This window comes from Tympanuchus pallidicinctus, unplaced genomic scaffold (genome assembly GCF_026119805.1).
Source record: "Tympanuchus pallidicinctus isolate F22 unplaced genomic scaffold, pur_lepc_1.0 scaffold18, whole genome shotgun sequence".
Taxonomy (NCBI): domain Eukaryota; kingdom Metazoa; phylum Chordata; class Aves; order Galliformes; family Phasianidae; genus Tympanuchus; species Tympanuchus pallidicinctus.
In genome coordinates this window covers 5,680,570-5,692,990 of record NW_026294699.1, presented here as the reverse complement: position 1 = coordinate 5,692,990, position 12,421 = coordinate 5,680,570, and positions in this window count along the sequence as shown.

The window sequence follows — 12,421 nt, the reverse complement described above, 5'->3', positions numbered from 1 at the left end:
TTTCCAATAAAGTTGATTTCATGTCATCTTTATTTATTAGCTGGCCTTGTCTTTGCTTGTTGTGTATTTGTTTTACAGAATGTGCTGCTGGCATTTACTGTGTCCTCTTAATTATTATGTCCACCAGTTAGCAGGTTGAGTTGTATTATTAATTTCAGGTTGTAACTTGATTGAAGTGGTACAAGTTAAAAATAGATTCTTTTTGTCTAAGGGACAAGACCTGAAAAAGATAAAGTAAAATGCCTTGAGTACTTATTGGAATGCTGGATTAAAATTAATTCTGAGGTTCATGAATAAAGCAACTGTACCTATTAATTTGCTCTCTCTTAAGAGACAATAACTATACAAGTAAATCTCTAAAGGTTCTTTGAAATTGTTGCCCACAGTCATTTCCAGGCACTACTTCCGTGGAGTCTCAGCAGAGTTCTGTCCTACTTAAGAGAGGTTCAAGCTCTTTGAGGCAGGGTGACTTCCAACTTCTGCCCTTAGGAATCTACATTTGATTTTGTTGGAAATATGCTATGGGGACAAGAGACAAAGCAGTTGTGACAAATATTCATTAGTAAAGTCTTTTATAACCCTTTTCTTAAGTCATCTCTGCATTTCCAAACGTGTCGCTGCTGTGAGCAACTTTGTGAGAATGAATTCAAAGCCAGTAACCAATGCCTTGGATAATTTCAGCTGAGGTTCAGCCTTATAAATTTCAGAATGCCCCATTTACCAACTGGTCAGTTTGACTTAAACGTTTTCTAAATGCAGCCTTAGAGAGCTTGAAAGAGCAGGAGAGGAAGAGGAGTTGTTTCAGCTTAAAGTATTTTTAATTATCATTAAGAATTTGTCAGAACAATTGAGATGTACAGATTCTTCTGCTTTCTCCTGATGTCTTTTTTTTTTTTCAAAAAGAATAAATTGAAGTCACCTTCGTTAATGTATCCTCAAGTCTGTGTATGAAATGCTCCCTGCTAGGCCTCATTTGTAGCTTCCATATCTCTTCATTGCAGCAAGGTGCTATATAAGTTAGCAAAGCTGAATGCTTTAAGCCATGATTATGTGGAATTCCGTGTGTAACAAAGTTGCTTGGGAGGCAAAATAAAACCTACTTGGTATACAATTGCTGAGCTTCCTGTGCAGCTTTAGCCCGTTGTGGGTGCTAGAGCTGTCTGTTTCAAAATCAGTTCCTGTTTGTCTATAATCCACTGCTGCCACACTGCAGTGCACATCAGATACTTGAAAGCTACTGCTCTTGTTCTTCACTCTGCAGAATGAAACTCCAAAGGAGTGCAAAACTCTGTTGTGCAACTGAAGAAGTGGCTAAATGATTATGTAGAGTAGGCATAAAAATATCACTGTGCTATTTGTTATTCTATCTATCTCTCATGCACTGGAAACACTGAGATATTTCTATGGCTGGGATGTGACCAAGAGTTCCTTTTACCGTTACAGAGGCAACAGATGCACATAGCTTCAGTTCTGGTACCCTTTTCTTGCTCATCTGGCTACTGCCAAAGCAGCTGTCATCCAGGAGCCCTGGAACTGCAATGCAGAGGTAAGTATCACTGCCTTCAATTTTACAGATCAGAAAACTGAAACACAAAAATGTAAAACAAACTGCTTTTCTTGTGATGCAATCATTTATAAAGTTCAGCTCTGGTCCATACAAGTTTATCTATTTGACCCTAGTGCTTTTCTGTCCTTTTGGGGAGCATTTCTTTGATCACTGTCAGTGTTTATCCTGTGACAGAGCCGTTAGGTTTGCACAAAGGGGAGAAAAAACAATGGATGTTTAAGCACAGGCATGTAGCTCATTTCAGTGACAAGGCAGTAGTGCAGAGAGTTCAGCTCACCCTGGAAGATGCTCTAATCCTTTTTAGGTTTGTCACTGACAAATACATGATTACCAATCCCATTGCAGATGTCTTCTAAGTTATTATTTTTCTTAAAGGTACAACATGTCCCAGTGCTTTCTGTTAGAACTGTAAATACTTTTGTTTCTTTCTTGAAGACCCAGTGGATTTTTTTCTTAGACTTTTCTGAAGCCATTTGATTCTGGGAGGCCATTCCAGCACGTATAATTTGCCCAAAACCTTTTTCTTAGTCACTTTGCAAAAAACAGTGTTTCTAAATCTCTCAGAGACACTGCTCATGCCCTATCTCTGCAAGAGGGTTGGAACTAGGTGATCCTTAAGCTCTCTTCCAGTCCAATTCCTTTCTTGATTCTATGATCTTGTACAATTGCAAATATTCCTGTAGAACGCTTAATTCTCTGCGGTCTTCCAACTTAGATTTCATCAAAGCGAGTAGAAAAATTGATGTTAAGTTCCTGTTACAGATAAAAGTGAAAAACATAAGGTTTTTAAAAAGAACATATGGATACAAATGTACATATTTAAACAAACATGTTCCAATCAGCTCAGATTTCTCTTTTCTTTCTCTTGTGATCAAAATGTGATAAGACACAGAGGATAGTGAAGTCCCTACAGGGCCAGATCTGAGTCTTGCAAAGGATGTTAGGAAAATTTCCAGTGATTTCTCTAAGTCTCAAACCAGATCATTGTTGTCAGGAAAACATCAGTGAACAATATGGACTCACTGTGTGCAAAACTCCTGTATATAGTTCCGGATGCTGAAAATTTTCAATGCCATTTCAATTCTATTTTGAATATGGACTACTTCCTCTAAATGACTCATTATAACCTAGGCAAAATAACCTTAACAAAATACAAGAAACCTACAAGCAGGACAGTGAATTTGTAGAGATGAGAATATAAACAGAGATGTTGCCATGGAAATGAATGTTGATTTTTATACCATTTTTTTTCTGATCCAGTTCTCAGAGAATAAATAGGAGATTTGCTCAGTTTTAAAGGGAATGATGCTAGTCAGCTTATACGCCAGTTTATGAGATCTTCCTGTCAGTGTGTAGGGAAATAATTCAGTTACTGAGTACCTGAGTGTCTCTAGAGTTACAGCAGCTATGTAAGATGAGAATCTGTTCCTGCAGTATGTCTTTAATATCTAACATTCAGACAATTCAAGATTTTAGCACTGGAATATCCAAATCTCATGCAGATGAGTAGTGCTCTGATTGCAAATGACTTTTGTGGTGTTCATGTGCTGCTTGTCTGTGGAGAGGGATCATTTTTGTACCTTAAGAAAGAATAGTCAGTTCTCTGAGGTATCTTCTCATGATGCCACAAGCGCATTGCAATACCTAGTTAATGGCAGCTTTGTATTGATAATGGACTTCTACGAATCATGAGGAGCACTAAAAAGAAAACAGTTTCTTATCTGTATGTTCAGATACTTTCTAATTGCTGATGTGTATTTTAAATAACTTTGCAATTCCTTGTATTGCATTATTCAGGTTTCTTAATGTCTCATACAAAAGTGACTGAAATGCAGCCAAAAAATTTGCACACTATTATGGGGAATACTTTGTACTGCACATTTTTTAGCTTGTTAATAAGGGGTAAGAATGTGTATGGGTACATTGCATGCCCTCACTTTTATTTTCTACTTTCAAATGTAGCTATTTTTTCATCTGTAATAGGTTGTAGATGTACCAACTTCTCAATAATAGTAGAACTGAGGGGAAAAATACAGAACATTAAAACAAGAAAAAATATTGAATATTTGCTGGTGAAGCAGATTGTGTTAGAAATTATCATTCAAATTCCAGTGAGAGATGAGGACTTCCTGGATCTCACATTCTCAACACAGTCTGTAGGATGCACTGTTGCCTGTACTGCACAGTCCTGGGGATGTTCTACAGCTACTGACAGTTACATTTGAAGTGCTGGAAGATGTAAAGGAAAATTACTTTATAAGAAATGTGAAATCCTAACTACAAGTTCAATACATTTGCGTAAATGTGACCTAAAACACTCCTCTCACACTTGCACTGTTCTTTAAGCTAAAATATTCATCATTTTCTTGTGGAAGAAGAACATGAATGGAAAGAAAAGAACATACGATAGGTGCCATCTGTTCTCTCTTTATCTCCCCTTGCTCTCCCCTCTCCCATATTTTTCCTTTAAATATATATATATTTTTTTCTCTATATACATATTTTTAATATTTATTTATTTATTTATTTATACATATATATGTATATATGTATTGAAATTTTATATTGGAATTGCTAACTGTGGTTGCCTGCCAGGCCTCTTTCAGGGAAAAAATGAGACTGAAGGGTAGCAGGACTGTTGGGAGGCTGGTTGCCTAAGGGGCTAGGGATGAAATCTTACTTCTGTGCTAGATGATCACAACTCTTCTTTGGCTATTCAGTCATGAGACAGCAAAGGCTTTCAAGGATCAATAACAGATTTATGGTGAAGCAAAGGCAAGAAAAGATGCAGGAGGATGTTTCCAAATGAATTTCTTCACCCAGTGCTGCTAGAAAAGATAAATTTGCAAAACCTCAGGCTCTCAATAGGTCATCCAGCCTTCCTCCCCCTCCAAACAGAGTATCTGCTCTGGTCCTGACAGTTGTTTGTCTAGCCAGTATTCAAAGATCACCATTGATGGAGATTATTTTGCCTCCAGGCAAAATAATGCCTCCTTCCATGTCCCTTTTCATGAGATATTTTTCTTTGTATGTGTCTTGAATATTTTTTGTAGCTACTATTTGTGGTCTATTCTCTGCGGACATCAAAAGAAAAAGATTTTTTCTTCTTTCATAAAAAGTTTGCAAGTCAGCACACCTGATGGGAGTTGTTTTTTTGTGTTTGTTTTTTTGTTTGTTTGTTTGTATCTTGCATTTTTCAATGCGTGTTGTGTACCAATAACTGCAGTAATGGGAGTTCAGATCTGAAAACAGTGCCTGACTACTGATCAAATATCAGTTATGGATGTTAGAAGACCTAAAAATGTGAAGTTCAGACTGGAGTTTAGATGGTGTATTCTGGCTGGGGTCCGGCGTGGCTAAAAATCCATGTTGATGTAGAGACAGCAGCCATAACAAGCTGGGTTGATGGGCTGCCAGCCAGGCTGTTGTAAAGTACTGGAAGAAACCTGTTTCATGTGTCAGATATAAACTGCGTAACAGAGCCAGGGACAAAATGCATCCCAACATTAATGTCCAGGATTACCAGCTGCTCACACAGCTTGTCTGGGGGCCAGGCATCTCCCAGCATGCCAAGAAATATCTGGTAGCTGTCATATACAGATCTATTCTGTGAGGCACAAAGAAATTGCATCAAGGCCTTCAGAACATCAGAAAATGCTACAAAACACTCTCAGAAGTCAAAAACACTCTTGGGAGGTAATGTTGTCCTCTTAGGACAGCAACCATGATGCTGGTTCCCATTCCAGCTTTTGCCACTCCAGAGTGGATGCAAAATACAGAAGCATATTGTCTGCTGTCACAACTCATCTGCGAAGCAGATGTTTCTTTTGGGGGAATTACTCATGCTAAAGATCACACTTCAAAGTAAACAATAATTGTCATTTGTTGCCTGTTTAAAAAAAAATAAATGAAAGCTGGAAATCAAACTAATGAGTACATTTCCTCAAGGGAACAGACAGAACAGGGAATATGATGCTTTTGCAAAAGTTCTGATAAATACATAGGTTGCTCTGAAAGAAATGCCTCTTTATTTCTGTGGAAACTATAGTGGATACAAAGAGTACAGTAACACCAATAGAGCACATTTTCAGCTACAAAACACTTTTTCAACATAGTCACCACCATTAGCTGTGTATTTTTGCCAACTATGAACAGGAGTCTGCATGCTGTGCACAAAAAGTTCTGCGCAAGCAGATGTGACCCACTGTTTCACAGCTGTTACAGTGGCATCACTGCTAAGAAAATGTCTATGTGGTCTGTCTTTCATCAGTCTGAACAGGTGGAATTCAGAAGGCACCAATTCCAGCTACATGATGGGACAGTCCAGCCAAGATTGGCAATATGTTCCATGCTCTTCAAACTGTTAGGGGGCCTGTTGTTACTGTATTGTGAGAGAAAGGTTGTCTTCTTCTCTGGCCTGACTTTGGAAGTTTGAGCCCCCAGTTCAGTAAGCACCGTGATGAAGCAGGTCAGGATCTGCAGTCTGGGTTAGTTTTGTAAACCCAGTTCTGAATGTAATGTGTCTCAATTTACACAGGCTAAGAAGTCTGCAGAGAGAGTAAACTGCAGTGGGTTTTCTGATGGGCCACTGCTTTACAGCCTACTAGTTAAGACTCCATTTCAGAATGCTAATATGACTTTACATAAACCAAAAGCAGCTGTGTTTCAACTCACTATATGGTTTATCCCACAGGACAGTTCTCAACTACCTTGATTCAAGTACAGGATGAATCATGGCCTCTGAGTGTACACGAATAACCTGGGAAACCAGACTTGTCATATGGTTCTGGGACTCAGAGACTGTGTTTCTACTAATAAGTTAAATGGTGCCAAGGAATGTTCTCAGGAACTGACCCAAGCTGTCTGTGTAGCTGCACTGCCAGAATGATCCTTTTGCCATAGAGCTGCAGACCTCTATTTTGATATTTGAGATTTTGGATTTCCTTAACGATGGTAGCCAACAAAATTATTTCATCAGCTTGATTCTGACCTTTTCTAACTGACCACATGTCATATTTTAAAGCACGAGAGATGCCTATTTTGCTTTTGTACCAGCTCCACAAAGAATGCTATACAGGAATTTAGCAGAAAATTTCCACCTATTTACTGTTACTGAAACCTAAGAAGTTATTTCAAAAAATGAGGAAAAATACTGTGATTTCTACTATTTGTCTCTTCTTGGAAATTCCATGGATCATTTATCAATGAACCAAAGACTAATTTAAAAACTTCTGAGGGTATTCTGAAGATAGGCTTCTTCAAGGCTTCTCATCATCAGTTCAGAAGCATATGGCCAGACCTAGTGCAATTACTTGTATGAACTTTGAGAGTGATTGTTTAATGCCATAACCTTCATTATGTTATGCTAAAAACGTTCCCTGCAAGTTTGCATCCCAAAGATGATGCTGTTTTGGTTAGCTTGAGAAAAAATGCTGTATGTTTGAGCTCTTGGGATGAGTGTTTTACTTGGAAGGTAGGAAGAAAATGTTGATGTTCTCTGGATTTGTGTGTGCTAAAGCTGACAATTCAAGACATGCTGTGGTAGTTTTATTCCTTAGCTCCTAACAGAAGCCTGTCTCCCTGAGCTGATTCCAGATTTATGAGCACGGTGTGTAAATTGTTACAGAACAGAGTGCTGGATAATTAAACAGCTGCTTAGCACAAAGCTCCTTCATTCTTTAATAAGCAGATGTTTTGTCTTGTTGCTGATTTCAAACATCCCATGGTAACATGCTATATGCATAACATTATTCATATTTTTAATATTTTGGTGTGTTCCTAACCAAAGATCAAAGCTCCGTGCCCCATTACGCGAGGTTCTGCACAGACAGTTGGCACAGAAGAGATCCTAAATGAGTGCCAATCAGCGCGTCTCAACTGAGTGCAAGGGAACAACAGCAGTTCACGCTGGCTGACATTTCCCTTGCAGATGTCAGACGAGATGCCATGATTTACATACCAATGGCAGTGAGTGGGAGGATGAAGTAACAGGAGGAGCAGAAATGAGCAGGGATGCAGAAGTCGGAGCTTGCCATTTGCCTTTTTCCTGCAGCTGAACAATAGCAATCTAAGTTATTCATCTCCATCCACCCCTCTTAACAGCAGGATTCGCTTCTGATGATATCGTGTGGCCTTTTGAGTGTGTTAGCAGAGGAACTAGATTCTTTTTTTGTATTTACCTTCTGTGTTATCAGACACAATAAGCAATTCCCAAAAGGCAGATGAGGTGAATAAAACAAAGCATCAGGTTAAATGATGTATATTCCTTATCAATTTAGGAAGATGTTTGTGCACCGTGATTTTACGTTTTGTACTGTGCTGGATTTAAGAGTGACATGTGTGCAGAGCCATGGAAAGCAGGTGCAGCCCGGAGTCCTGCCCTGTTTGTGGTCTCCCTTTCTGCTGCTGAAGTTGCTTCCTGGGACAGTGTGTTCAGCAGCTGTTAAGAGCATGTGAATAGCAAGAGAAATATTATAAATATCAGGAAGTGGCAGCCAGATTGTTCCAAGGTTGTATATTGTGTGCTAGTGAAGCAAGATAGCCTGACTCTGTTATCAGTGCTGTCCATCAAACACTGATTTCTGTATCTGTATCTTCCACGTATAAACATTTCTATTTGTGAGCTTCACTGGGAGGAATTCAGACAATGTTGATAATTTTGGACTTTCTGATCTTCAGGAGGAATAAATTTGCCCTGTTAGGGAATGCACTGCTCCTATCCCTAACCTGTGTTATACACATTTATACATAATCTCAGTATAACTACAATGGGAATAAAATTTATGCTTTAATTCATGTTTGTTCACTGGTTGGGAAAAAGTGTCCATGAACTGCAAGGTAGCAGATCTGCTTATTCCATAGATAAACAGTTGTTGTATGTGGTCCACGTTCTGCATTTTTATATATCATTCCAATTCCTCAGCTGTTTCAAATTCATCTACCTCTCTGAAAGTGAATGAAGCAGCTGTGCCAAATTCAGAGCCTGGCTGAGTCTGGCTTAATGTCTGGAGGTGCTGAATATCCCAAGGCTGGAGCTTCAACCATTAACTGATGCAGAAGAAACAACTGCCTTAGAATGTCTCTCTCCCTTTCGCATAAAGGCAGAATTCTGAAATTATTGTGTAACATGCCCTTCTTCCCATTACACGATCCTCATTCTGTTCACCATTATTTTTAATAGACCAATTTTCTCTCTTGCTTTTCATCCACTGAGTCTTTACTATTATTATCATCAAAGTGTCTGTGGGCTGCCAGCATTTGATATTTCATTTCACTGATTTAATTATGTCTGCAGCCTGTTCTGGGGCTGTTTATTTTTATAGATCTCCAAATCCTCTTTTTTATCAAATTGTTTACATCAGAATCCATTTGTTCACTGTTTATATTTCACTTTGCAATTGTATCCTCTTCTACTTCGCATTTGTTCCTGAGGTGTGTCTTAGTTCCATCAAATTTTACAAATTTGTGGGCAGACAACTAAGAGGAGAAGATCTTCCTAACTAGGGGTGAAAGGAAGTTCTGGACACAACTAACACCATCTGCTTTTTCACCCCTGCTTCCTGCAGGCATATGTGAGTTTGGAACCATGTATGTTACCAGCTATTGGGAACTGACAGCTCACAGGAAGCTGGGAGAGTATTAGATTAAAGGAAGAGACACTTTACACATTTGCTCCTGCATGTGCAGTTTACAGAGGGTATAAATATGTAGGTATTGTAGGGTATGAATAAACAGGGTGTTTACTGAGCTTAGTTTAGTTTCCAAAGAGTGGAGATTCTTTGGCTCTGGGCATCCTGGTCTGCTGATTGGCAACCCTGCACATAGCAGGGGGGTTGAAACTAGATGATCATTGTGGTCCTTTTCAACCCAGGTCATTCTATGAGTCTATGATTCTTTATTGCAGAGGGTTGCAGAAGGTGATGACAACAATATGAGTGTAAGAGTGAAATTTTGGCTTAGCAGAGCTTCGTGACACAGCATGCCACCAAGAAAGCTCTTAGAACTATTGATCTTCTGGGGAATTTCAGTCTTGCTTTGAATTTTGTTTACTGACCTCCTGTCATTGCAACTACTTCAGCAGTGGTGATGCACATATGCATGCACATGCTGCAGTTCTGTTGAGTTTCTTGCTTCTGCTATAATTAAGAGTCCATAAATAAGTGCTTCTAATGCACTTGACTAGAGAAAGTAATTGCTGTTTAAATGGATAATTTATTGTGTGCTAATTAAAAGCCCAATAGGTGAGAACATTTTAATGAAATGTAACTTAACTCAATAAGGAGGTTTTTAATAATCATTAGTAGCCTGAAATATACCAGCAGCAGTTCTGTAATGACAAGCTCTAATTGATGTTTTTAACATATTTTTATTGTGGATAAATTGCTGTTTTGTTATATCTCTTTTCCTGTCTTTCACGTGCACAGCTTCCTAGCGGGAGGCCCAATTCTACTTTATTACAGTTGATTTTTCCATGCTGTGGGAACTCCTCTCCCTTATGCTGGTCAACTCATCTCAGTTACACCAGCACGAAGCAGGATGTGAGCGAACAGATGCAAGGTGCTGCCAGCTTTTACTGAAGAAAAGGTACTAACTTTTAATTTCAGTTGACTATCAGAATGTATAATACAGATCTGCTTTTTTTCCTTGTTTGACTTACAGTATGAGGCAGGGAAACCCTCAAAGTGTCCAAGGTTCCAACCACTTATCTTAGAGCAGAATGGTTATACAAAAAGAATGGTCTCTCTTGGTAACGGATTTCACTTTCAAAGAAGGAAGCTTAAGAACAGGGGCTGGAAAGTGAATGTGCCTCACACAATGGAGCAGCGTGCCAGGAAGATATTTGAGCTGGGAAGTAGCATCTGATTTAAGGACTGAGAGAGTAGATGGCTGATTTTCTTGGCAAAGATAATATGAAAAAGCAGCACTGACCTTTGCAGGATGAGAAGTAATGGCCCTAAATTGCCCCCAGGGGAGGTTCGGGTTGGATATCAGGAAAAATTTCTTCTCAGAGCAATGATGCGTTGGCACAGGCTGCCCAGGGAAGTGGTGGAGTCACTGTCCCTGGAAGTGCTTAAGAGTGCAGACGTGGCACTGAGGGACGTGGTTTAGTGGACAAGGTGGGAATGGGTTGGTGTTTGGACTGGATGATCTTAGTAGCCTTTTCCAGCCTTTCTGATTCTGTAATTTCACTGTGCCTTTTTGGTGTCTTTTTCCACCACTGGGCAATAACTGTTCTTACATTTCTGAGAATTTGAAAGAATGGTCTTCTGAGACTGAAAAGCACAGAACATAGAGTGGAGGCTGTTAGTAGCTCTGGTGGGATGGGGTAACCATTAAAAGGTCACTGCACTTTCCTGGGCTCCTTTTCCCCCAGTATTAAATGGAGATAACTACATGTTTCCTTCATGAAGCCATTTGGTATATATCCTGTTGAAAAATCTATATATAAGCATTCATCTTTTTTGTCACTCAGGCACTGATATAGGAATTTCTGGAGCACTCCTACATGTTGAGAATCACACTGATACTGTGGATGAGAATATTAAATTCTGGTGCTGAACCTGGCTAATTTGAAAATGACGTATTTTTCTAGGGTGATGCCTCAGATAAATCTTATATAAGAAACTGAATTACATTTATAGCTAGAAAGGACTGCAGGATTTTATGATCATCTCAGCACTCCTGCATTTAGTAAATTATCTTGTGTTTGATTATGACAGGGTACCTCTTAGCATATGTCGAAGTTCTTGTTTCCTGGAAACTAAACTCTGGTGGAAAGTATTTGGGGTTTTTGTTTGTTTGTTTGTTCTTGGTTGTGTTTTGTTTTCTTTTTTTATCTGATTTGTTTGGGGCTTTTTTTGTCTTTTAAGTCTAAACAACCCATTGGTCTTACAGCTCTGGTTCCTGCCACTGAAAAGAGATACCCATAGATTAAATAGTTAAACAAGAAAATCCCCTGGGGTTTGATCTGATGAAGGTGATGCTCATTTAGAGAAGGAGCAAATACTTCAACAAGTACTATCCTGATGAACTATCTAACTTGACTTCTGAAAAGTAACTATTAAATGGAGAGAAGAAACCATGAAATGTAAGTGCAAGCTTGAATGCTGGTATCATAATCCAATCGTAGTTAATTTAATTGTGGGCTTCAGATGCCATATTTGGGATTCTCAGTTTCAACCCAGTTTTTAGTAATCAATGAAGAACCTTCTGAAGGATTCAGAATAGCAGTTCAGAAGATCTAATCAAGTCAGCAAACAGGGATCCACCTTAAGTCAAGAGAGAGAAAACAGTGGGCAAAAGCTGATGCAGCCCACTGGATGCAGGCAGAACAGTCAGAGGAAAAACAATAGGACATAATTTGGAGAAACAGCGTCTTTCACACAACCAACTAATAACATTTGGAGAAAATGAACAAGCTTTCAGGCATTGAAATGCTTCTGCAGGTCTGGCAAAGAAAAGAAAAAATTTGAAGCTTTGTTCAGCTTGCGAAGAAATGAGCATTTAACTTGAGATAATCACCTGGACAATTAGGGAGACAAAAAGGTGAACTGCTTAGCCATAATGGAGCATCTGGGGATACAAACAAAAGGTCATGAGTTAATGTGCCCCTGCAAGACAGAAAGAGGGAGTGGGAGCTTAAAGAGAGCTCTTGGGAAAGGTAGGAAAGTGGCACCACCGAACCACTGCCTGTGTTGGCTCCATGGGTTTTAGTGCCTGGGAGAACTCTGAATTTCATTTCCCAAATATTTGATTAGTGTCCTTTGGGGCAGCTGGTGGATTAGGACTCAGAATTGGCAGACTTGCACCTAATTGTAGTCAACACAGCAGCAAACCAATCCTGAAAAACCACAG